Source organism: Sinocyclocheilus anshuiensis, unplaced genomic scaffold (genome assembly GCF_001515605.1).
Source record: "Sinocyclocheilus anshuiensis isolate Anshui unplaced genomic scaffold, SAMN03320099.WGS_v1.1 scaffold507, whole genome shotgun sequence".
Classification (NCBI taxonomy): domain Eukaryota; kingdom Metazoa; phylum Chordata; class Actinopteri; order Cypriniformes; family Cyprinidae; genus Sinocyclocheilus; species Sinocyclocheilus anshuiensis.
In genome coordinates this window covers 735,936-761,583 of record NW_015551034.1, presented here as the reverse complement: position 1 = coordinate 761,583, position 25,648 = coordinate 735,936, and the positions used below count along the sequence as shown (strand labels likewise).

The 25,648-nt window shown below is 38.9% G+C and overlaps 1 pseudogene; it reads right to left on the bottom strand.

Annotated features, from left to right (window-relative positions):
• The window catches only part of LOC107661307 (TSC22 domain family protein 1-like), a 68,989-nt pseudogene extending 46,093 nt beyond the window's left edge, over positions 1–22,896 (bottom strand).
• Positions 22,897–25,648: the final 2,752 nt, after the last annotated feature.

Sequence of the window (25,648 nt, the reverse complement as noted above, 5' to 3'; positions counted from 1 at the left end):
ATTTTCTTCCTAATACTATTTTGTTATTACTTTATGGTTAAATTTGTTTTGTTTTATAAATCATCACTAGCTGGCGCCATAACACCCTTCATTTTGACTTTGAAGCACTTTGAAGGCTTCTTTTGGATGATACAGCAAGAACCGCAGCCATAATCCATATCCAGCTCTGAACATGAGCAAACAGTCACACACGCTTCAATTCCCTGTAAAGGTTACAGTATGAAGGGTGTTGTCCTGCTCGCAGAAATGCAAATGCTAAAGATCTGTACCCACTACAGTTGGAAGCACATTTGACTACTAAAGACTCGTAACACCATACCAGATTTAGAGTTGTTCATTTAATGTGAATTTGAAAGATATGCATAAATCATTCAATCATCACACTGTGTCCAAGAGGTTCGAGTTTGGCTGGTTAGCACAATCTAGTCCAGTCTGTGAGCATTAGGTGGTCTGTGGAGGTACTGCAGGGGTTTCACCAATTACTGCTTGTGTTTGACCCTACATAAATTTGAGCTTTCTCCATGCAACAGAGGCCTGTTTAGTTGCGCCAATGTCAGAAAACGGCCATCAGAGGGCAATGTAAGCAAACACTGTGAAAGCAGAGCTACTAACTCATACTCATTCAGCTCAGTGCTGCCACATCCACAGATTGTGACAACACTGACCCCTCCTGCCAAAACTCCCCATTTATCAAAAGCCAAAATCATTGTGTCCACCATTCCCAATAATGCCTCTCAACTCTTACATAAACCGTGGGAGTGGCAGCTCTGTGAGAGTTCACGTCAGGTAATGTGAAACAACCGGCCCCAAAACAAATAGAGCTCCTTCATTTGTGTTTGGGTGCAGAACCGATCCCAAAAGCAGAAGAAATCCAGTCAGACATACAGGAATGCCTTTAATCCGAATGCTTCATTTTTAATGATAGGTGAAGTTCATGTGAACGTGACCTTGATGCCGTCATAGTGTGTGACACATAACAACACTTTGATAAAACTCGTTTCATGACCTCAGCAATGAAAGATATGAGTCAGTCACTGTCATAAGAAAACTATGCCGCCTGCCGAGTAGCTAGCGAGCACGACAGCACAGCTCAACCACATTTAAAGGGAAAGCTCACCCAAAATGAAAACGGTCACGTATACTTCCTCATGAGTAACGCTTTTGGAGCTTGAAACATTTGGATCCCATTGACTATTATAGGGGTGCAACAGATCGTAGATGATCCGTACAGACCAGGCCCCACGTTTCGGCATGCATGTGATTCGCAGATTAGCTGTTAAGTTTAACCATCATAGAGTGAAAGTTTATCATTTACACATTCAAGCAATTTAAACTCGCGCGCTGTTTTCTATGTGCTCAGCCGCTGCCGCCACACGAGAAGCACGCACACGCAGAGAGAGACACAGCGTGAACACCGAATTGATTCCTCTTTCACATACACACAAAGTTATGATACAATACCCGTTTTGGCAAGTATTCTAGTAAAAACAGTCAGTTATGTCTTAAGTGAATGTAAACAGCTGAGAAAGAAACCGGATGTGTGTCAGTATTATGTCCGTGCATTTGGTCTTAAAGAGACAGCAGCCAATAAATACCTGCTTCTGCTAATCAAATAACACCACAGCTCTAACAAAGATTAATCTGTATTTAACTTGTGCAGTGAGCACTATTGTGTTATTTTACACGTAGTTATTACATTTCTGCACCTGAATACTACTCTTACTGACTTTATTTGTAACTGTGTTATGTTGTATTCATCAATGCTTGTAATGTAATTGTTCTTGTTTTATTACTAACTTTATTAGTTAAGCTAGTATTTTGTGCTGTGGTATAGAAGTACTTAAAGTAAGCTTTCACAAATTTATTAATTTTTTTGCTGATTCGAAAAATGATCCGATCAGTGACTCAAAATCCGTAATATGATCCCGACACCGTGAGGTTTGTGATCTGTTGCACCACTAACTATTACTGTATTGACAAAACAGCTTAAAGATTCTTTTGTGTTCAGCAGACGGCCTTACAGGTTTGCAACAACATGAGGGTGAATAAGGGTGCTTTCACACTTTGTTCACTTGCCTGGTCCAAACCCGGGTTCGATTGCTCCCCCTCCCCCTGCTGAACAGTGTTCATATTTTATTTGGGTCCGAACCGCGGTTCGTTTGCGTCATCAAGCCAGCAGCTGAGCTGTTTACCCCAATTTCCGTGATTTGGTACGATTGTGTTCACATCATACCAGAGTTCACATGAACCGTACTCCAGACCACACTTTTTAAGCGGACTTGGGTACGGTTCACGGGTGCGCACCCGAGGTCGTAAGACAGCGTTCACATCATCCAATTGAACTGAACTGAACCGACGTCAATCGAACGAGCTGTTTACCCCAATTTCCGTGATTTGGTACGATTGTGTTCACATCATACCAGAGTTCACATGAACCGTACTCCAGACCACACTTTTTAAGCGGACTTGGGTACGGTTCGCGGGTGCGCACCCGAGGTCGTAAGACAGCGTTCACATCATCCAATTGAACTGAACTGAACCGACGTCAATCGAGCCCGGGTGCACACCAAAAGTGCTAGTGTGAAAGCACCCTAAATCATGACAATGTTCATTTTTGGGTGAACTATTCCTTTAAAATGTCTCCAAGTTGGTGTGCATTTTCATTTATTTTGCTTCAGTTTTCAAAATCTACAGCTTTTTAAATGTTAACCTCAATTCCCAAGAAATCATCTAGCTCTGCTAATGAACTAAATATCCACATGACCTAATAAATCTGCTTAAAAGCTAAATAAAAGTATTACAAATACCAAAACTACATATAAAAATAATAAAAATTTATGTATTAAGTTGTATATTTAAAATAATACATTTCTAAATTTAACATTTATTAATATTAAAAATACAAAAAGTATTTAAAATATGAGTTTAAAAAAAGCAACAAAGAACTCAAACAGAAAACTCAGGCACATACCATAATGTGAAGCATACAAAAATCTATTCACAGTATGAGTAGCTTCACCTGGCCATCGCCGTGGCCTGAAAGAGCCCGACTGTCACATCTAGTCCTCATTAGCACTCTTATGCAATACTGTCTGTCCAGGAGCCACAGTCTGTGTGTGTGTGTGTGCGACTGTCTCAACTGCAGGCTCTCTACTGAGGCTGAAGGCACAGGAGGCAGACCAGGACACATTTAACCCACAGAAACTGTCTATTTAAAGCCTTATTCACACCAGACGTAAATTTTGGGCAAGAAAAAAAAATTTCTATGAACTCAACACAAAGTTCAACATATCATTAGAACTGTCTATTTTTCAATTGTTTGGTTGGCCAACAATTTATTCAATATCAGTTTCAATATATCCAAATATTGGATTCAGTATAAACAGCTGTTTGCAAATATTTTAAATTCACATGTGATTTAGGTTGTACCCCTCACAACAGTACTGTCTTTATATTACTACCAAAATGCAATGTTCCGCTCACTTTTACAATTTCTTTTGTCATGTGTACAACATCTTCAATACAGCCTAGTCATGTGCACACAAGGTGAACAAACTGGTCAATAAAAAAAATATATTCTCTCACAATTACAAGTGAGAAAGAGCAATTACTGGTGGGACAGAAATAAGCAGCTGGCTGTTTTAGGGCCCTATGATTTCCACATTGTGAAAAACGCTAATGGAATCGCGGAATCCAGACACAAAAATGAAATTTACCGTATTATGCAGAAAGTTGAAGAATTTGTAAAATTGTCTTAATGTAATAATAATAATACCAATAATGTTCAATTGTTTAATTTTCATTTGATTTAAAGATAAATTGATTTATGCCTTTAATAGAAAAATTAAAGTACACAACAGAATTTCTAACAAAAACTTTTTTAAATAATGTAATGAAACCAATATATTAAATCGATTTTATAAATTAAATTAATTAGACATGATTTTTTATTCTTAAAAAAACATTTGGAATCTGGCAAGTGTAAAAAAAAAAAAAAAAAAGTAAATTATTTTCATAGGGCCTTACATTTTTTTATTTTTGTTAATTTTAATAAATTGTTGATCAATTGTAAAAGATTCAATTAATTAGACATGCTTTTTGATCATTAAAAAAAAATTATTGAACCATTGAAATGGAATCTGGTAAATGTAAAAAAATAGGGGGAAAAAATGTATTTCATAGGGCCTTACTTTTTATTTTTGTTACAATTTTAATATATTGTTGATAAATTGCATATGTTTCAATTAATTAGACATGCTTTTTGATTACAACATTTTAATTTTAATTTAACCATTAAAACATTGTGCAGAATTGTAAAAAAAAAAATTGAATCCAGGAAAATAAAACGTAAAAAAAAAAAATGATTTTGTGAAAAAATAAAATGGATTTCATAGGGCTCTATTTAAGTCAGTGTCAGAAATGAATTAGTTTTACTCTTTGAAGTTTATTTTCAAAAATGGTTTTACTTCAGTTATTGCTGACTGCATTCAATAAATAAAATTCAAATGTAAAAAAAAAAAAAAAAAAAAAAAAACACGTAAAAAATATGATTCAGATTTAAATATAATTAAAAAAAACATACATAAATATAAATAATTACAGATTTACCTATTTTTGTTTATATTGTAATATTATATATGTACTTTTATACTTCACTGGACATTTGAGCACCCCTCTCTAACAAAATGTTGCATACGTTTCAACAACTGCTAAAAATAGTGCCCGAATAGAAACGTAGATGAAACCTATATATAACCTATATAACTGCCAAGTGCAGTAAAGCATTAAATAAATGCCTCCTCACAGACCACGACAGCTGAGGACATGGTGATTCATCACAACAGCCACAGGGGTCGATCAGTCAGTGGGGCCAAAAGCCATCTACAGAGTCATTAAAACATCCAGCAGCACCTACATGCTGACTTGCAAGACTGTGGGCTTAAATCACAAGCCTGCTTCATCTGAAGGGCCGATGAGGAAGGAGGAAGGAACTGATGCTTTTACGTAAAGCACATTAAAATTAGCTTATTTAATGGTAAAGGGAAGTACTGGCCAGTTCTGTCCATTGTGATTGTGTGTATGTCACATGTAGCACACAGAGTGAGGAAACACAAGTGAGGGAAATGTGAGAGCAGACCGCATCACGTGTGTATGCGTCCAGCTCACTCTCTCTTATTCACACACACTATCTCACATTACTCGCTGAATGAAAGGCCTGTGTGAGGGCCTAAAGGAAAGTTCTCCATCAATACTGCATGGCTGTCACTGGATCCGTGCCTTCTTTGCGTTCATGCTCCCCTAAGAAAGATGCACACACTTGTGAGTGTGAGCGGCCTGTAAACAAATCATCTCAAAACTAGGGCTGTGCGATATGGAAAAAAAAAAACTATGTTTCAAAATGAGTATTTTCACTTTTTGGAAATACTGAAGTGTCTAGATTAGGCTGTGTAAGAATTTATTTATTATTGCTGAAATTTGGAACTGTACAAACAAGATTTTTTTTTTCTTAATCTGCCCTGTAGTCAAATGTTTATATGAGTTTCTATTTGTGCAGAAGAACTTTTCCACCCATTACTTTGGGAAGTATTATTTTCCAGAATTATTGGGAATACCTAATCCTAATAGCTAAAGATTAGGGTCACAGCAGACCCTCTCGAACCTTTTTTCTGTTCCCTGTGAAAAAGAAGCACTTGCTTGTAGGGCTGTGCGATATGGACAAAAACAACCTATCGCGATTTCTTTGATAAATTTTGCCATTTCTATTTTAATCACGATTTTGACACACACAGACATGCTTTACAGTTATTAATGCATTCAGTGTGAATTTGAAACATATTTCCAAAAGAAAACCAATTAGAGCTTTATCAAAAAGCTGTAACGTGTCTCTAGAATAGACATGGCAGAAAAAAAAAATCCTGTGTCCAGGGATTTTTTTTGCCATGCATTGGTCATAGAGCTCTTTGTGGCGTTGCCTCAGATGTTGAACTAGATTTGTTGCGCCAAGTTCACACGTACTCCATCTGCAGTGCGTATACAGTATGTGTATGCAGAGCAGAAGCAGCACGGACTCATTTTGCTTTCGCACAAGACGCGTTTGCAGTCCGCTCCTGATCAGAATGCAGCGCGCCTCCAAGAAGCCGTGGTTTACAGTGAATTTATGACTACAATCACTACAATCCTACAACCCCCTTAACTGTTATAAATTCACTGTAAACCACGGCTTCACTGGCCTTTTTGCTTTTACAAAACGGTTATTCCATATACGCTGTTTACCACAAACACAACATTTATCCATTATTTTGATTTCAAATCCAAATAGCCAAAAAGCCATGTGTTGACTGTGAAACAGTAGACTTTAATTCTATGCATTTATGGTTTAATTACTACATTTCCATGTCAATCCATGTTAATTTTTACCGCGAATAATGTGCTGCCACTTTAATTCTGCGCGTATAGCACAGCAGAAAGATTCCGTGCGGAAACGATCACAGCATGACTGCTGCAGACGCACCGCTCCTGGAGCGCACTGCCGGACCGCAATCGCATGCAGTGTGAACGCTCTGATCCGTTAACATGGGCGCGGAAAAAATACGTACCACAGACGGAGTGTGTGAACCTGCCGTTACATTTGTATGCCCGCCCGGTCTGTTCTGTTCTCGTGCTCCATTTAGGCGCGCTGCATTCTGATTGGTTCGGATAGCACACTGCGGGAGGTCGGGGGCGCGGAAAATCGTGCTATAAAGCGATTTAGAAATGACGATTTCGATTAATTGCACAGCCCTACACAAAACCCAATTTATGTCGGACAGTATATTAGCAAAAGCATAAACCGAAGTAGTCCGACATTTATAACCAGCTGCTAGATTAGATCTAGGCTTTGTTTCAACTCAAAAGCAGCGCTGGATCACACTGTTAAGACGAGACCAGAACGACTAGATCCATTCTTTTTGGATTGAACCTCATTCTGAGTGAGATGCAGCCAATCTTTAACTAGATCTATGCGCAAAAACAGTTTGACACTGCAGAGCACATTTTGAAAGGATGCCATTCACTGCCAACACACTCCCATTCACTGCGATTTACACACAGCCTACCTGATATGCCTGTACACATCCAATCACTGAGCCTATTTCAACACTGACGGCTTAAAATACTCTCTGCAATTTAACCAGTAATTCAAAGCATCAGCTTCACCACAGCCTAGATGATAACCTCAGCCATTAAGAGCTTCAGAAGCTAACAGTCAACACCAAAAAGCCCATGATGACAGCTTCTAATATAAAGAGGAGTAATCTCTGTATCAGCTCCACCTGTGTGGTACCACACACTACAAAACAAAGCAACTGTATAACACAGCATCTACATCAGATGAGAAATCATTTCAGCATTCAAAATGAACCCTTGCAAATGTTTCTTTTTCTTTTCTTTTTTTCCTGGCAGAAAATGTAACACTCTCCTTCAATAAATGAAATACATTAATAATAAATCAATACTTTATTGATTAAATAGCTAAACAGAAATGCATAAAAATTCAAAATATATAAAATAAATGTAATAAATATAAAAATTTAAGGGGGTCTGAATACTTTCCGTACCCACTGTAATAGAATAATATAATGTATATACAAGTTTATATTTTATTTTTTCATTATATTTATTATTTTTTTAATTATAAAATAAATGTTTATAAATTAAAGAAATTCAAATAAGAAGTTAAAGCAGCGAGAGAAATGTATTTAATAAATAATGAAACAGAAATACATAGAAATAAAAAAAATAAAATATCTAAAAAAAGAAATAAAAAAATAAAAAATAATTAAAAAAGTTAACTACACAGAAATGGAAATAAAAAGGAGAAAAAAATAAGAAATGTATAAATAAACAAATGCATATAAATAAAAAAAGTCAACATAATAAAATAAAATACATAAATAATATAATATAATGTATATACATTTTATACTTTATATTTATGTAAAAATTAATAAAACAAATTAATTAACAAAGAAAAAATACAAATAGGAAACTAAAGCATTAAGAAAAAATCTATTTAATAACTAATCAGAAATAAAAAAAATAGAAATAGAAATAAAAAATAGAAATAAAAAAGAAATACAAACAGGAAATAAAAAGGGGAAAAAATGCTTTAACTAAACTGAAATATGGAAATAAAAAGGAGAAAAATATATAAAAAGAAATGTACAAATATAAATAACTAAATAGAAATGAATAGAATTAAAAAATAAATATATATACAAAATAAAATGTATATAAATAATATTATAATAGAATGTATATAAAAGTTTATATTTTATTTATCTCAAATTATTAATTAAATACATGTTTATAAATTAATTTAAAAAAGATAAAAAATATTAGTGCTGTGTTCAAAATATCGATACGACGATGTATCGTCACAGAGATTTGATGATACGAGTATCGATACAGCTGGCCCTGTATCGATATTGTGGCACGTGTGCAGCAGTGGACCACGCTTAATTTTACAACGTTTAAAATGGAGTAGAAAAGTGCGAGATTTCTAAAAAAGAATTAATAGAGCATCTGTTAATAATCTTAGAATGAGTACATTACAATATAAATTTATTAGAACAAGTACATTATTATTTATGGGCTTAAAAACAAGATGCAAACAATCAGAATATTGTACCTGGTGGGGAGTGCACAATGTAAACATGAAACATATGCCATTACCTATATTGTACTGTGGTACAGTTATGGAGGCCCTTCATAATGCAGAGGTCAACTGCCTGCTCCGCCAGTAGTTAGAAATGGCCCTATAGTATGCCGTGTTTAATAAACAGCTGTTTTTCTAAATTCTGCTGAGGTGAAATTCAGTGCAGTCATGTATCGTGATATGTATCGTATTGTGGCCTCTGTATCGTGATACGTATCGTATCGTGACTTTGCTGGTGATACACAGCCCTAAAAAATATTATATTAAATAATTAAATATAAATATACAAAAAATAATAACTTATCAATTAAAAATAAATACAGATTGATTCAAACATAAATTTAAACAACAAATAAATATCGTAGAGTCTCAAGTCATATCTTAAATAAAAAAATTTAAAAAAAGACTTGGGGTTCAACTCTTTTGACTCGACTCCAAGTAACCACCCATAACACCCTAGCAACCACCAAAACATGTCAAAATCTAGTTTTAATTCCAATGTTGTTCAAGTCTAGCTGACTGGTCTGTTGTTAGTTAGCACTCTGAGGTGATGGACAGCTTCAGTGCAGACAGCCTGAAGTCTGCCGTATAGACACGGTCTGAATGCTATACAGAAGTTTGTAATGTTTGCCTCTGGTCTAATACAGGCTCTGTGTTACAGTGTTTCAGGTTTGCAGTAAGTGAAAAGGCAGGATTCTTGATGCATGTGGGTGGGTTGCCTGAGGGGACATGGCTCTAATTTACGAGAGCCAAACCCAGCTCAGTCAGGGAGCTTCTGGCACTGCGCATTCAAAACAAGCCACGGCAGAAACCCCAGTTATCTGCGGCCATCAGAGAGGAATGAGATCTGATCTGACATTTCACTGATAGCAAGATAAAACATAAAATGAAAATCATGTATATCATTTATTCTATATCAGTGATACCGGAAAGATAATCTGAGATCCCTCTACAATTTTGACTATACTCTTTAAAGTCAACTCTCTTAGTACAGATTTCAGCTTTGCTGTCATATATGCCACTTTGTTACATTTATTCTTTTATTTCCTGGCCACAATCCAACAGGAAAGTCAGGCCTGCTGAGGATGCTACGAGGAGGCCAACCACGACTCTGCCACAACCACATTATGTTTGCATGTGCATCACATGGAGGACAGTGGGTACAATCTTCCAGTCGTCTGGAATAAGTCCTACTCTGTTCTGTTTTAGAACCATTGCTGTTTATCTTACACCTAGAATAGGATTATAAGGCATCCAAAAAAAGCCCAGACTACATGGCATAAAGGACAGCTTCCCACTAGCCAGAAAACAAGGACAGGGCCTGATTTGTTAAAGGGGCCGTTCCTGGAAAGTCCCCGTTTGAGAGGAGTACTGCAAATACAGATGGCCACACGACCCATGGGACAGTGTAGCAGGAAGCTGTGTGAGAACCGTTTCAAACAGTGGCACTGCCCATCGATTCACTCTGCTGACTCCTGGGATAACTGCACCATGCAAAAAAATACTAGGTTTGTGCAGTCAATCAGTGCGTAAAAATAAATAAATATAAAACAATAAAAGGCACCATTGTACAATACCATAATTTTATCAGTTGTATTAAAGTACCCTGCAGTTAAGGTCATGTGACACGAAGCGTAAAAGTTAATGCACTGATGTGTGAAAGTCAGTAAATTACTATTACTACATGTATCAAATTGGACATTGTAATAGATCTATAAATACAATCCAGATGGTCAAAGCAAAGTCATTTGCACTTTTTATAAATATACAACCTCAAGTGTGAAATACATATTTTAACAAATGTTAAGACCGCAACAAACACTGCATTTTACAGGAAATACTGGTATTTATATTTTCATACTTTTTATGTCATCCAAATGAACGGGAATATCCAAGACTTACCTGTTTTTGTTTTTCTTAAAAAAAAAAAAAAAAAAGGAAAATAAACTAAATTAAATAATTGAAAAAAAAAAGAAAAAAAAAAAGGCATTGGCACTGATTTATTGGGTCATTCCGTGTCAACTCAACTAGAGGTCCCCGGCTCAAATTTTTGATTTCATCAATATTCATTCTGAACAAAGATAAACATCTATAGTGATTAAAGCCAATATAAAATTTCACAGATGTATATGTACAGAGTAATCCACTATTTTGTAGAGGGAGGTAAAAATGACTTCAGAAAGATGGCAGTATCATTATATTATTTTTTACACAGAGATTGGTAGATCTATTAGTAAAATCTGTTGACTTTTCTTTTTGTACATTATACACCAGTGGTGAGCATTCAAAAAAAAAAATTTTTCTCCAAAGTTTGCATGCCTGTAACTCAAGAGGTTTTAAAGATCCTTAATGTCCTTTTAGATTTTGGGTCTTAAGCTTTCCTTTTGGCATCTTAATTTTTAAGGCCCTGTATGGTTCGTTTCCAAAGATACTGAAATCTCTATGGCTACGTTCACACAGTCAGTTTTTGGGATTGACATCCGCATTTTCTTTACAGGTGTGAGTCTCGAAATGTAGCGTTCACACAGCAGCTTACAGTTGCGTTTAGAATACTGTCTATATGAACGTGCAACGATAGTTAAGCCCGTATTCCTTACCAGTAACCATAGTGACAGTGACCTAAGTAATATCAAAGATGGCAACGCCCATAAAACTGAAAGACTTATAAATGACTTCAGAAAGATGGCAGTATCATTATATTATTTTTTACACAGAGATTGGTAGATCTATTAGTAAAATCTGTTGACTTTTCTTTTTGTACATTATACACCAGTGGTGAGCATTCAAAAAAAAAAATTTTTCTCCAAAGTTTGCATGCCTGTAACTCAAGAGGTTTTAAAGATCCTTAATGTCCTTTTAGATTTTGGGTCTTAAGCTTTCCTTTTGGCATCTTAATTTTTAAGGCCCTGTATGGTTCGTTTCCAAAGATACTGAAATCTCTATGGCTACGTTCACACAGTCAGTTTTTGGGATTGACATCCGCATTTTCTTTACAGGTGTGAGTCTCGAAATGTAGCGTTCACACAGCAGCTTACAGTTGCGTTTAGAATACTGTCTATATGAACGTGCAACGATAGTCAAGCCCGTATTCCTTACCAGTAACCATAGTGACAGTGACCTAAGTAATATCAAAGATGGCGACGCCCATAAAACTGAAAGACTTATCACTTTCTGACACAAGAGTCTAATCGAGCCGTAAGTTCATCCGTCAAACCTTCCTTAACTGACCGCAGCTTTTATTTGGGTAGAGAGCGGAGCATTTGAATCGCGCGCAGAACACAAAACTGACGGGAGCGGCTCCGGTGGAAAACTGACTGGATCTAAAACTTTCAGATGATACACAGTTCATTTCTCCGTCACTGTAAGTTACCGAAACCACAATAGAAAACATGCAGCACACGGTAGACGCGCGTTTGTGCGGCAGAGCAACTGGACTAGTTGTCCAGTCCTGGTCCGTTCACACAGAGCGTGTGTTCAGAGAATGCGGTTGTGAGTCCTGAAAATTTACTGGTGCGAGTTCGGTTACAGAATGCAGTTGTCACACCCGTAAACAACCGAACTGTGTGCGAACGTAACCGTACTAAGGACTCAAATACAGGACTGACAACCGAATTCTGCTGCTGTGTGAACGTGGCCTATATGGCTCCAGAAGTCAATTGTTAAATTGTATAAATTTTCAGTGGTCAAAAACCAAATGTGGGTCACTTTGCATCCAGCGGATTCTTTTTTTTTTTTTTTCGTTTAAAGAGGTAGGTCTGAAGAACAAATAATGTTGAAACTAGAAGCATATCTTGTTTCCCTATATCAAAATAACTGCATTGTACATACCTGTCCGGGTGCCATAAATATTCTTTTTCCTAAGTGTGCATGTTTTTAACTCAAATCGTATTTAAGATATCTGAATATGATTTTAGATTCTGGTTCTTAAATGAACCTTTCTTTTGGAATCTTCATTTTCAAGGCCCTTTTAAAAAGTAAATAAAATTAAAATATATATAAAAACAAGATTATTATTGACAATGACTTATTGACATTGAACTGTTAAATCTACTGACAGCCCAAATTTCATTGTTTATCGGATGTCCAAGTAATAAATAGATTATTTATACAGGTATTGCACAAAGCAAAATGTTATTAATGATTCAGTCCTGGAACCAACATAGCCCAAAAGTGCCCCGGATGAGAAAGCAACCCAGAATCCTCTGTAGGGATCTGTTCTTTATTCATGCTTCCTTGAAAACCACCATGACAGAGCACTGCACTGCCATTCTGCCAGACAACGCAACCAAGGCTAGGCATAAATTTGCATGTATTCCGCAGCTAATCCTCAAACTACTAAGCAAACGATAATTCTAAAGTCCTCTGATTCCGATTTCCAGCACAAAGAAGCGTGGCGTTGTTTTTAAAACGGGAACTCGCAGCCCCTGCTGAATTAGAGCAGCTTCTCCAGAGCCAGTGTAAGAGTGATGAAGACACAATTGGCTCTGGAAGGGCTATGCGAGGGGTTTTAGGGCTGCTGGTTGATATAGCAGCTCGGTGGCAGCTCAGACGAGCGGGCAGACCGGCGCAAAGGACAGGGATGGGTGAGCACGCGGGGGTCTGCACAGAAAGAGCGAGATGGCCGGCGGCCAGGCGACACTGGCAGTGTGGCTGAAACAATGACTCAGTGCTAATGGTTCACAGCGGCATGCTGTATGCTAAATACAGAGCCTGGCACTCATTCAGCCTCCTCGCATGAGAGAGAGGGATTACTTTGGACAAAGTGTTGGGAGAACAACGATAAACCCCATCGTAACCAAAGCATACTTTACCATCGGATGGGACTGCGTTAAATAGAGACAGCAACAAGGTTCGCGCTCACATATATCAGAGCACTAAGAAATCCATTTTATTTTTTCCTAAATTCCATTTAAATGATTCAATAAAATTTCAGTAATCAAAAATGTACCCAATTAATTCAAATTATGAAATTTCTACAATTTAACAACAATTTATTAAAAGTTTAACAAACTCAAATTCGGTTTTATTTTTCCCAGATTTCATGTTTTCGGTTTAAATTTTTATGGATTCCATTTCAATGGTTTGATTTTAATAATCAAAAGGCGTGTCTAATCAACTGAATTCATTAAACTTTAACAATTTAATAATATATTCAAATGTTTACAATCATGTTTTATTTTTTCAGAAATCATGTGTTTTCGGTTTTCATTTTTTCTGGATTTATGATTTTAAAACTAATTTATTACCAAAAACTGCGGTAACCAAATGAAGGCATAAAACATTAACTTAATCTTTTAAAATGTAAATCAAATGAAAATGTAACAATTCTTTAATTTTTTAATATTTGTTGCTGCACAACAAAGGTTTACTGTTAAAATGAAAACATGGAAGAAAAGGTTTGACAATCCTTACAAATAAAGTTTTAATTTGATTAATTATATTAATAATAGTGCTGTCAAACGATTAATCGCGATTAAATCACATCCAAAATAAAAGTTTGTTTACATAATATGTTTGTGTACTGTGTATATTTATTATGTATATATAAATACACACACACACACACGGTATATACTTTGAAAATATTTACATGTATATACACTTATTTATTTATATTCTTATATTTTATATTATATATATATATATAAATATATTTAATATATAAACATAACATTTTTCATAAATATATACATGCATGTATTTGTATTTTTATATACATAATAAAAGTGCACAGTATACACATATATATTGTGTAATATATCTAGACTGTGGATTGCAGCAGCGATTAATTTGCGCACCAGCCCAAGCTGTGTGCTCGTTATCTAGTATTAGGAGTTTAGAATTGTGCAGAGGTGAGAACTTGACTGGCAGATAATCTGTGGCACACATGGTGTTTGTGGCAGGGATGGGGTGGAAGTGGAGATAAGACACTCCAAACAGATGGAGCAATCCCTCAGGAATCGAGCAAGGTGCTGGGTGGGAAAAATGTTCCACTGTCAAAGATCATCAATCGTTCACCTGACAGGCTATTAATACAGTCTGTAAAAGTTTATGTGAAGCACAAAAAAAAAACAAATAAAATAAATGTCAGCTGAAAAGACAGTTTTGCATTTATCCCAGAAGAAGAATAAATCCTATTTAAATTAGAAGCTGTCCAATTAAATGTGTTGTGCAGCAGCCGCCATGTTTTCCACGGTAACCTCATTTCACGTGTAGCCTGGTGATACCAGAAGAGGAAATCTCATTGTACATGTTTAACAGAGCAAGAGCGCGGCATGGGCACATGCTCAAGTTTGCGCGCGAGATTTCCTGCCCGGTCTGAAACCACAGCGAGAGGCAGCTTTCCAACTCTGCTGACTCACGTGCCGACTGCTCTTAGAAAGCCAAAATAGGAAGGGATCAAACTTTCTACAGGCTGTAGCTCAGGCATGAATAACGACTTGGGCTGGGGAGCGGTTTAATTTCAGAGCAGCTATCTGGATTTCTCTGTAGGCATATTAATCAGACGGCACAGGATTGACCTTTAAGTAAAAAGCATGCATCTTTATCATTACGTGTCAGAAAACGAGAACACTGGAGTCTGGAAGATAGATAATACAACATCTGTGGCACTTCCCTGTACGCTTTGTGTCGAGGCTTCAAAATAATGAAATGTTTACATGTGAATGTGTTGCGTAGCAGCTGTCCAGATGAGACTCTGTCTGGACAAATGAACAGAGCAGAACATGGTTAAAGAAACACTCGACAACAGTTCCACCAGATGTGATTTTGCACTTTTCATAACTACAGTGTTCATTTTAATAGGCAATATCAGCCTACTGTGTCTTGAGATTAGAGATTTACCAGAGAAAAACAATGCCAATTAGGAGATGCAGGAAGTAGCAAAGCATTCGAGGATCATATGTCGTCACGTCTGGGAAAGAATATGAAAGGCAGCAGATTTCAAACCTGAAAAGAGTTGAGACCAGCGCAAATGCCTGTTGTGAATGTGTTTGAGAAACCAGTTCAGCTGAGCTCATGAGGTCTCTGCCCCTATTAGCTTTCAGTCCCTAAAGTACTTTGCTGTGCTCTCTGCTCTCAGGTTTGGAAGGACAGGTTCTAATCCAAATGACATCATCCTAAAAGAGAGACGTGCATACAAAGAGCCTTCTCTGGTCTAAAAAGACTTCAAAGTACAGGATGTCGTCTTGGATTACAGATGCAGAATGACCCTTCTGATGTTTGATAATGATGCAGCTAAAAACCACATTAAAGGGAAAGTTTGTCCAAAAATGAACATTTTATCATTTACTCACCCCCTCATGTCATTCCAACCCGTATTATTGTTACCCATCCGTGAAAAACAAAAAGAGATGCTAGCCAAAATGTCTGAGCAGTTCGGTTGCATTCAACAAAAAAATATATAGTTTCAATATAAATAAAATAAAAGCAAATATAAACATGGTCTATACACCTTATGTTCTATATTTCAAGTTTCCGGGAAGCCATACAATGGCTTAGTGTGAAGAACGGGTGAAGAAAATCTTTATTAGGGCCCTATGATTTCCATAATGCAGAAAACCCAGACAGAAATGTGTAATCCAGTCATAAAAATGTAATTTACAAAATAAATTCACATAATTTTGAACATTTTGGACGACTTAGTAAAAAGTAGGGCTGTCCACTTAATCAAATCGCAATATTGAAGCATATTGAAGACATGTGATATCTCCAAGTACTGCATGTCTCCATGTGAATGGTGTTATTTTGTCTTGTCTGTCTTAAGAACCAGTCTGAGCAACTAGCAGTTAGCCAAAGTGTAATCAGTCTGTTTTTCAACTTAAACCAATCTACGTTTTTATCTAGGATGCCTCGGGGTTGAGTAAAACACAGCCTAATTTTCATTTTTGGGTGAACTAACCCTTTAAGACAGAATCCAAAAAATTTAAACTGAAAACAAATTTTAGGGAAAAAAGGATTTCATAGGGCCCTAAAAAATGTTCAAAACTTAACAAAAACTAGCCATTCATTTGTAATGTGCAACTCATCCCAAGGTGTGGCGTCACTGAGGGCAAATATCATATGTTCTCACAAGTATTTCGGTAAAAGTCTAAAAAGGTAAAAAATTTCAGTCTGTTCTTCAAATATAGTAATTGTATGGCTTCAGAAGAAGGACCACAGCACCAAATTAACACTTTTATTATGCTTTTTTTCCTTTTTGGAGCTTGACAGTACCATCAACAATGTATGAAAAAGAGCAACTCTTACATTATGGCTAACATCTCTTTAAAAAAAAAAAAGCATATACAAGGATGAGTACATAACGATAATTTTCATTTCTGGCTAATTTATCCATGTAAGAGAGACAGGGAGAGCAATGAAAACGATTCTCACTGAGGGACCCAGAGAGAAAGCACACATGTACTGCCGCTTTAAGTTCTGCCATGTTATCTGCTCTGGCCCGATCTGGACGAGTAAAAGCGTTTCCTCTCCTCTCCCACTCCACAGGGTCATTAATTGGAGAGATAATCTACTTGATCTCTACACAATGAGTGATTCATTGAGACTCTCATGTGTGGCTTTTATCATTGCCAAGAGCAGATTACATTGAAAAAAAGCAAATGTGAGATGATAATCTTTCTCTACGAGGCTGCTAGTCAACTGTGACCTAAGAACGGCAAAAAAACAGATTAAAATAATTTGTGCTGACTTAATCTGCTATTGAGCAAGAGCAAAATGGGAGAAAACTGAATGACCTCATCCTGTATAAGTGGCCTCACGCTCTACACCAAAACAGCACCAGCTGATAGCCTTTCACAACAAAGAAATAAAACAGGTTGAAATTAGATTGTTTGCTCACTGAGGAGCGAAAGTCTGTGTTATATTTGAAATGGCTGGCTCTCTAGGTAGTCCTACTGTCCGTCACCCAAACACAATCACACCAAAAATAATGGCACCAGTCAAAATGGACAGCCATGATACACACAACAAAACAGATCTTACAAGGATAACAAGCCTTGAAAGATAGATCTGAATCCAATAGAAGTTTTAGTGTTCCACGTTACTTCAATCACATGATCAAACATCAAAAAAGCCTCAAGCTGTCAACATGCCAAGTTAAATTTAACAGTGATCTTGTTCCTGGCTATCTGGGCAATACATTGACTGTTCAGGATGACTGTCTCCTGGTCATACAAAGAGTGACATTGCGGATATGATGAGTTAAACGCATAGATTTGGTCATTAAGTTTCCTGAAGAGTGTTTCATTACACTATTTTCACAATTCATCCCCAACATTTAACTTGTGAGCATGAGTGCATTGACTTAATGTTAAGAGCTTATAAAATGTTCATGTTATGCATTTTATTTTAGGGAATCAATCTGGGGGAAAAAAATGTCTGCGTTTGTTAAAGTGATGATGCTCTGATAGAAAAGAGCCTATACTATTCGAGAGCAAATACATACATTTCAAAATATAGCCTACACTGAATCTCGCCAAAAGACTGAAAGCTACATCACTAACACAGATATATTGTCCAGATATTGCAGGTATACAGAGGACTATCTAGCTGTGGCTGACAGTTAGTGCTGACCAACAATTTATAAGGTCATCAAGTGTAATACAACTGTGATATTCATCCTAATAAGGGTCTGATGTTTTGGGAAGACTACATTTTACTTTATGTCTAAAACATAGATCTGAACAGAACAGAGGGTCTCAGTCTGGTCTATGACATTGTTCTATAGTACAGCCAGACAAATAACTAAGTAAGATTATGACTAACACCTGAGAGAAACAAGCAGTGCCACAATGATGTGTGTGCACTGTGACAAAACTGTCGGTTTCATTAAGGAGTGTCAGATTACAGAGCACTCTGTCATCCCTGGGACATCTGTTAGACAAGCTCTGTCAAGCACAGGAAACTTAATTTATGAACAACTCATAAACATTGTACAGCATAAACACACACGCCTGTTTCTTCTGAACAGCTCAAGACAAATTCAAACATATGTCACAGTATTAGCAGAATGTAAGCAATCATATTTAGGTTACATTCTCGGCCTTGCCGGGAGAAAACTGTGAAAAATGGACTACACCGAAGCTAAAGTTTCTGAGTCTTTAAAAAACTTGGAAAGACTATCAACAAAATGAGAAAATATTTTCAGGTATGTTAATCAGCTCGCGTCTACTAAAAGAGTATAGTGCTGTATCTGCAATAATTAGAAACAACCAAAGAGCTTAAACAGATGCACTCCAGTGATCTCTTTTGCCCTTAATAGTTACAGCCAAGCAAACATGTCACAAATGATAACCATTCAAAAAAAGTGCCTGCAGCAAGCCAAATATAGTCGCAAAATGCCTATTTTTTCTTACATTTCCAGCTTTTAGTCCATAAAATGTTAGCTCAGATGCCACCTAAATGCTAGTGTATCCCTTAAATGATGACAATTCACTTTTAACAGATATACACATTTAAAACATCCAAAAGTTTTCTTACTAAACCTACTAAAAATAATGCTGACTCATCCTGCACTCACTTTTTTTGTCCAATGAAATGTTCTTTAGAATAACAAAGCCCCCATTAATACCACAAGCAACAGCTAGGGAGAAAAAAATCATGTTTGTGGATGTGAAGCAAACAAAAGTCTACTGGCTCCTGCCCTAACGTCCTGTTTAATAAGGAAATGTCAACAGCACAAAATCACTGCACTCTAAAGTGATTTCATGGGGTCTTTAAAGGCAGGCTGGGATGCTTTGCGGAGCAAAGCATTTACATTTCTGTCTATAATACCACAGTAACAGTCTAGCAGTCTGCAGTTTTGTGTTATATGAAGAAAACACTTCTAGCTATGCTGTAGAAGCCTATAGGCCTCCTTCTGTAACCGGCCTGCTGTGATATTTAATGCACAGCACCATTTATGTTTATAGCACTACATCAAGCCATACCACTGATCACCCACTGCCTGCATGTGTAATTTTTAATGAAGCTATTCAAGCTGTAATTACAAAAGCAAATTAATTTGAAACAGTAAACAGACAATGCACTCTAAAAGAAAAAAAATTCTGAAACTTACCCATCCTCTTCTCCATCCACAGGTAAGCTCTTCAGCAGGCTGGCCGAGGCAGTTAAGGCATTGACTCCACCGCTTCCTTCAGGACCACGGGAGGTGCCGACCTGGGAGGAAACTTCAGCACCGGCGGGCTTGGGTTGCGTGAGCAGAGCCGGGTGCTGTAACAGGAGCTGGGCATCCTCCTGCAGGGTGGGCATCAGAGAGAGCAGGGTGCTCACCGCAGGCCCGGGCTCCTTCGAGCCGTTCTGGATCAAACTGGACTCACTCTGGAGGTTCGGAGGCACGTTTGAGGTCAAGGCCGGGACGAACTGGGTGCCGCGGCCTTGACTGCTGAGCTGCGACTGCTGCTGCTCCATGGAGGGCTGAGGGGCGAGCTGCTGCCCCTGGGTCTGCTGTATGAGACCAGCACCAGCGGGCTGCATCAGCTGGACCATCTGCAGGGCGGGTGACTGTTGTGGCTGTAGGAGCCCTTGCGGAGGGGGTTGAGCAGCAGGGGGTGGCACAGTCCCCACGGGCTGCTGCGAAGCTGCAATCAGCTGACCATTCCCCGCCACCGGGGGGATGGGGGCAGACAGGTGGGGAAGTGTTTGTGTTGACCCAGGTGGCACAGTGTTTATGAGCTGCTTGGGTTGAGTGAAGTCAGGTGGCAAGCTGCCTCCTTGGCTTAAGGGGTTAATGTGTGCCAGCGCTACCTGGGTCGGTGCAGCCGGCTGCTGTGCGGGCGGGTAGCCCATCTGCCGCTGGGTCACCACAGGCAGGGCTTGAGCAGGGGAGGATTGTGCTGCCTGGGCGTATGTCAGTTTAGGCATATGAGCGGGCACAGCTGCAGTCGAATGCCCGATTGTGGTCTGCAGTCCTCCCATGGCAGCCGGCGGCTGAATGCTCGGAGCAACCGCATTAGTCTTAAGATGCATGTGAACTAAGTCTTGGGGTTGCATCTGAGACACGTTATGAGTAGATGAGTAGTCGTGCTTCTGAGCAGCGGGCTGCTGGAAGGTCAAACAGGGGCCACCCGTATCTCCGCTGCCCAGGCTTTCGGTATAATGGCTAGCTGTGCTACTGACACTCTCTCGGTCCGGGCACGCCACACTCTCAGGCACAAACTGGCGGATGCTTTCCACTGTCCGGGTGCTGGGGGCGTTTTCAGAGGACGCTGCGTTCGGGGCCTCCTTGTCGTAATACTCTGTGCAAGTCCACCGACCTTTCTTAAAAGGCTCAGAGGTAGAGTCCAATTTGACCACTCTGAAACGTGAGCTGGTGGTGGCTGGAGTAGGCACTTGGGCCTGCTGAGGCTGAGCGTTCATAGGCGGGACAGAGGGACCAGGCATTGCGTGCTGGCTCATGACAGCTGGGCCCACCTGCCCTCCACCTGTTGAAGCAACACCACCGGAAACGGTAGTAGCAGTGGTGATGCCCATGCCAATTATTCCACTAGGAATGTGTGTCAAGTTTACAATTTGGTTACTAATACTATTCAAAGCAGGGGAGTAGTTTACACTGCTACTATTGGTGCTCTTGCCACCCACAACAGGCACACTGGCAGAATTTAACATAGAAACATTATTTGTTATAGGTTTACCAGTACTAACTGTGGTACCTGAAGTCACAGAGATCATTCCAGTTCCTGAGGCGACAGTGGCCAAAGGCTTGACAGCGGTTGTGCCAACAGAGGCACTCTCACTCAATCCTACCACATTTGAAGGCATTTTCTGGCCTGTGCAAGCAGAACTTGAGGTCACCGCAGACGTGACCACGGCACCCAATGATATCCCAATCTGCATCCCACCAGCAGGTTGGGCTTTTCCAGAGGAAGCAGGATTATGGCGATGATGGTGCACAGTACCGTTAACCATAGAGCCATGCATGTGTGCTTGGGTGAGAATGGGAGGCTGGTTGGGCGACACGGCCCCTGGGGTCTCCGCCTCATGGAAGTTATTCAGCGTCTCCTCCGAGGAGCTCCTTTCCGGTCCCCCCGCATTGTTGGCCCGTGAAAGAGACACATCCATGATCTCGGAGGACGACAGGTCTTCGGTGTGGGACTCGTCCAAGTCATCACAGCTCTCAGTGTCCTCTGTAATGCTGTTGTTGGTGCTGACAGATGTCTGAGCGGGAGTAACGCTGGTGATCTGAAAGCCACTCTTCTTCTTCATCTGCGCCACTGTGGTGGGCAGAGTTTGGGGTAACAGGGTGGCCTGCACAGGGATATTCAGGCTCTGGGGAGGGTTCTGGGGCCCGAGCGAGGATGCAGCCGGCGTTTGAGACTGAATCAGCACCGGTGATGAATAATCATCCCCCAGCATCAAGTTGTTGCTATTAAGACTGGTGCTTCCAGAAGTTGTCAATGTGGAGGAACCACATACCAAGCTCCTGCTCTCCCGTTTGGGTAAACTCATGGGATAACCCATTTTTCGGGCGCTGCCGGAGTCCCCGGATCGGTCGTGGTGATTCATTTCTAGAGGATGTCTCCAACAAAGTTATAAACGCAGCTCAAGTGAACAAGCTCTTTTTGGGAAGCAACTTGAAGCCGCTCAAGTAATTTCCACATAAAACCAACACTTTCCAGTAACTGCCAGGATAATTCCACTTGAGGTGTATTTAAATGTCCACCATGAGGAGCAGGCTAACGCCAATGCTAGTTAACACTCGCTAGCGAGCTAGCTGACACGGATTCGCTTCAGCTGTTGTTTTCAAACGTATATCCTCGCAAAACAATTCAGCACACAAGTTTAAACGTGAGGGAGTCGACACAGACGGCCGAGGCGATCGATATATCCAAACTTACAACGACACAGTCTCTCCCCATCACAGTTCAAACTGCCAGGCGCATTTTCAATTGTTGTATCGCAGTCACCAGAGCACGAAATCACACGAAACAAAGTGCTTCAGCCGGCGTCAGATGACAGAGAGAAACCGAGCGACTCAGCGCTGTCCTGCTTTATTCCATCCCGTGCTTTCTTTTGTTTTAGTCCTGTGTTAGTCTCTCTCGCACTCTGCTCCTATTCACCAGCTGCCTCCTCCTAATAATGTAGCCTGTGCTAGTGCTATCAGCCTGTGACGAGTCCCCGAAAGGGGGAGGAGAGCGCGATAACATGGCGACCGCGCATGGCAGTTCCCCTCCACAGCGGCCAGACATAAAGCCCAGCGAGTCTGGCGACGATGGGCGGAGGGGGGGGTTCCTAGAGACGGCCGGCTGGCGAAGAGTTCCGAAAAAACACGAGCGCAGCCGAGTACAGCCAACTGTGTTGGTGAGGGGTTTTTCTTATTATAGCCGTCTGTAACTGTGGCAGCAAACACTCAGAATAACATCTTTTGTCCGCTGTGGTTATTATTATTTGACATTGAAGGAGGGAAGAGAAAGGAAGGGCATGGATTTCGTGGTGCAATAAGGCAAAACAATTGTTTATGAGGGGAAAAAATGTGTATTTTATTGATGCCGAGTTCGGAAATAAACTGTTTAAACCTGTGAAAGATTTAGCAAATACCTGTATTTTAGGTTGGGTGCTATTGTATGTTTTTCCCTATACAGGGCAGCTACATCAACAATATGTAAACAGACACTGACAACAATGTTGTCAACATAGTCCCGAGATTTGTTTTGTTTTTACAAAACAGCTAGTCTGAAAGAGGAGCCAGATATTTCCACAGACAGAAAAGAACAACCAAACACATCCACACTGACACAGTTATTTCACAAACGCTGTTTGTTGCTCACCTCGTGTTTGGGGACTAGATAAAGCTCTAGCTCCAGCAGACACAGAATACGTCCTACATTTTACACAGAATAGCCTACATCCCTTACGAAAATTAACCAGTAGTAAACTTGTAGTAGCCATGTTTTTTGGCATATTGATTACCATTTGTATAACCACAGTTTTAGCCTACTACAAATACCATGGTTAACTATGATTAGCAAAACCATGGTTAATTTGTGGTTACCATGGTTTAACTATAGTAACCATGGATGTTTGGCTTTATTTGTGGTAAAACCATGGTTAATTTTCATAAGGAATTATGTGTTTATTCATGTGTTTTACTTTAAACCGGTATAATTTAATTCCACAATATGTGTTTTATTTCAGACGTTGAAAGCTAGGTTATAAAAATACAACAAGGAATGTATCTCATGTGCGCTGATCCAACTATATTTAGCTTTCAGCTGTGACAGTGAGAATAGCATCTTTGTTGTGTGGAAGAAGATACGTTTTCAAAAGTATGAACACCAGATATGTATATAACACTCAAGATTTGCCACCACAGCTACTGCATGGGCGAAATAGTGGTTTACTTTACTTTTAAAATCTCTAAACAATTGGATGGCAGAAAAGGCTAACAGAAAGTAAATGAATAATATATTTAATATTTAGTTATATTTGATATTATAGTTGACTATAGTACATTTTTATCATATTATCTGTATTTAATGTGTAAAAGCTGTTGTTGTATGCAGTAATACGTATATAGTATTGTTGAGAGTTCTGCTTGTGATTTTTCGAATATATACATTATGGGGATTTCTCAGACAGCACTCGTAAAGACAAGTCACCAAATGTCTGACACATCATCTTGTCATTTATTACAACAAATTGTTGATTTATGAGTGTCCCTTTAGAAAGGGCTGACACATCCCTTTGCCCTCACCAAACCTTTGCACTTGAACGTGAAATGGAATGACCCGAGTGAGAGATCGTAGTGTAACACATTAAGTATGAGGAAATGAGGTCTGACAGTCCCAAAATGGGCGTGTGCCCTGATGTCCAGACCTAGCAGACAGGCTGTTCCCATCCATACAAATTTCAGAGGGAGAGAGCCAGCAAGAGCTGATTGCAATGTAAGCGTCTGGTGCTGTCAGCAGCTTTAAATCACACAGGCACTCCACAACAAAAAACACAGAGAGCAATTGTGCTCCCGAACAATAATGGTCAATTTATACACTGGAGTCTGCTTTCATTTTGTAAACACTTACTAAAACAGGTATCTTTGGTGATATAGGAAAAAATAGAGAACCTCTATGAGAATTGCCATTGTTCTGTGTAATTTCACTCCGAAATGAAAGCTTATCCCTCTGGAGAATGCCAATGTTAGGAAGAGGTGGCCGAGGTTTACTTTAATAAGGCTGCCGATCGTTTCAATCTGACCTCAACCTGGAACATTTGAACTGAGATTGTTTTTTGAATCTGTCTTAATGTAATACAGGCCTTGCAGAGAGTTTGCTATTGAATGATAGGGCAGTTATAAACTATACTGGAGCTGACAGCAAACCAAAGCACTGTTGCTCATTTCACATGCGAAGAGGGTGTTTACATACACACTTAATGAAGGGTGAAAGGATGGATTGAAAGGAGGTCCTTAAAAAACTAAATCATGTTTGATGTGAATTAGAAGGGTCTGATGGAGTTTGATTCCCTGCCACTTTCTCCTTTGGCTTGGGGTTCAAAAGACACTTAATATTTAGTAATATTATCTACTTGACTGCACTGGCACTATCAAATGAGAACAAAACTTGAACTGAATTGAGCTGGATATTGACACTATTGTCTTCTGTTGAGCTGCCTTTGAAGGTTTTTCATAATTAAGGAACTTAACAACATTGACACAGGAGTCAAACTGAACTGAATCAACACTAAATCAATTAGAGCTGAATAATGACACTATTGTCTTTTGTAGAGCTGCTTTGTCGCTTGAATTCGAAATTGGACTTTGCAACATCAATACTTTAAATGAACTCAATTAAATCAACACTGAACTGACTTGAGTTATTGTTACTGTAGATCTAGCTGAATTGAAATAGATTCATAATTGATGAACTTTGCAACATTTACACTGTTACTGAACTAAACTGAGTTGAATAATGACACCTTCTGTAGAGCTGCTTTACAGCTGAAGCCATTTAATTTCAATTC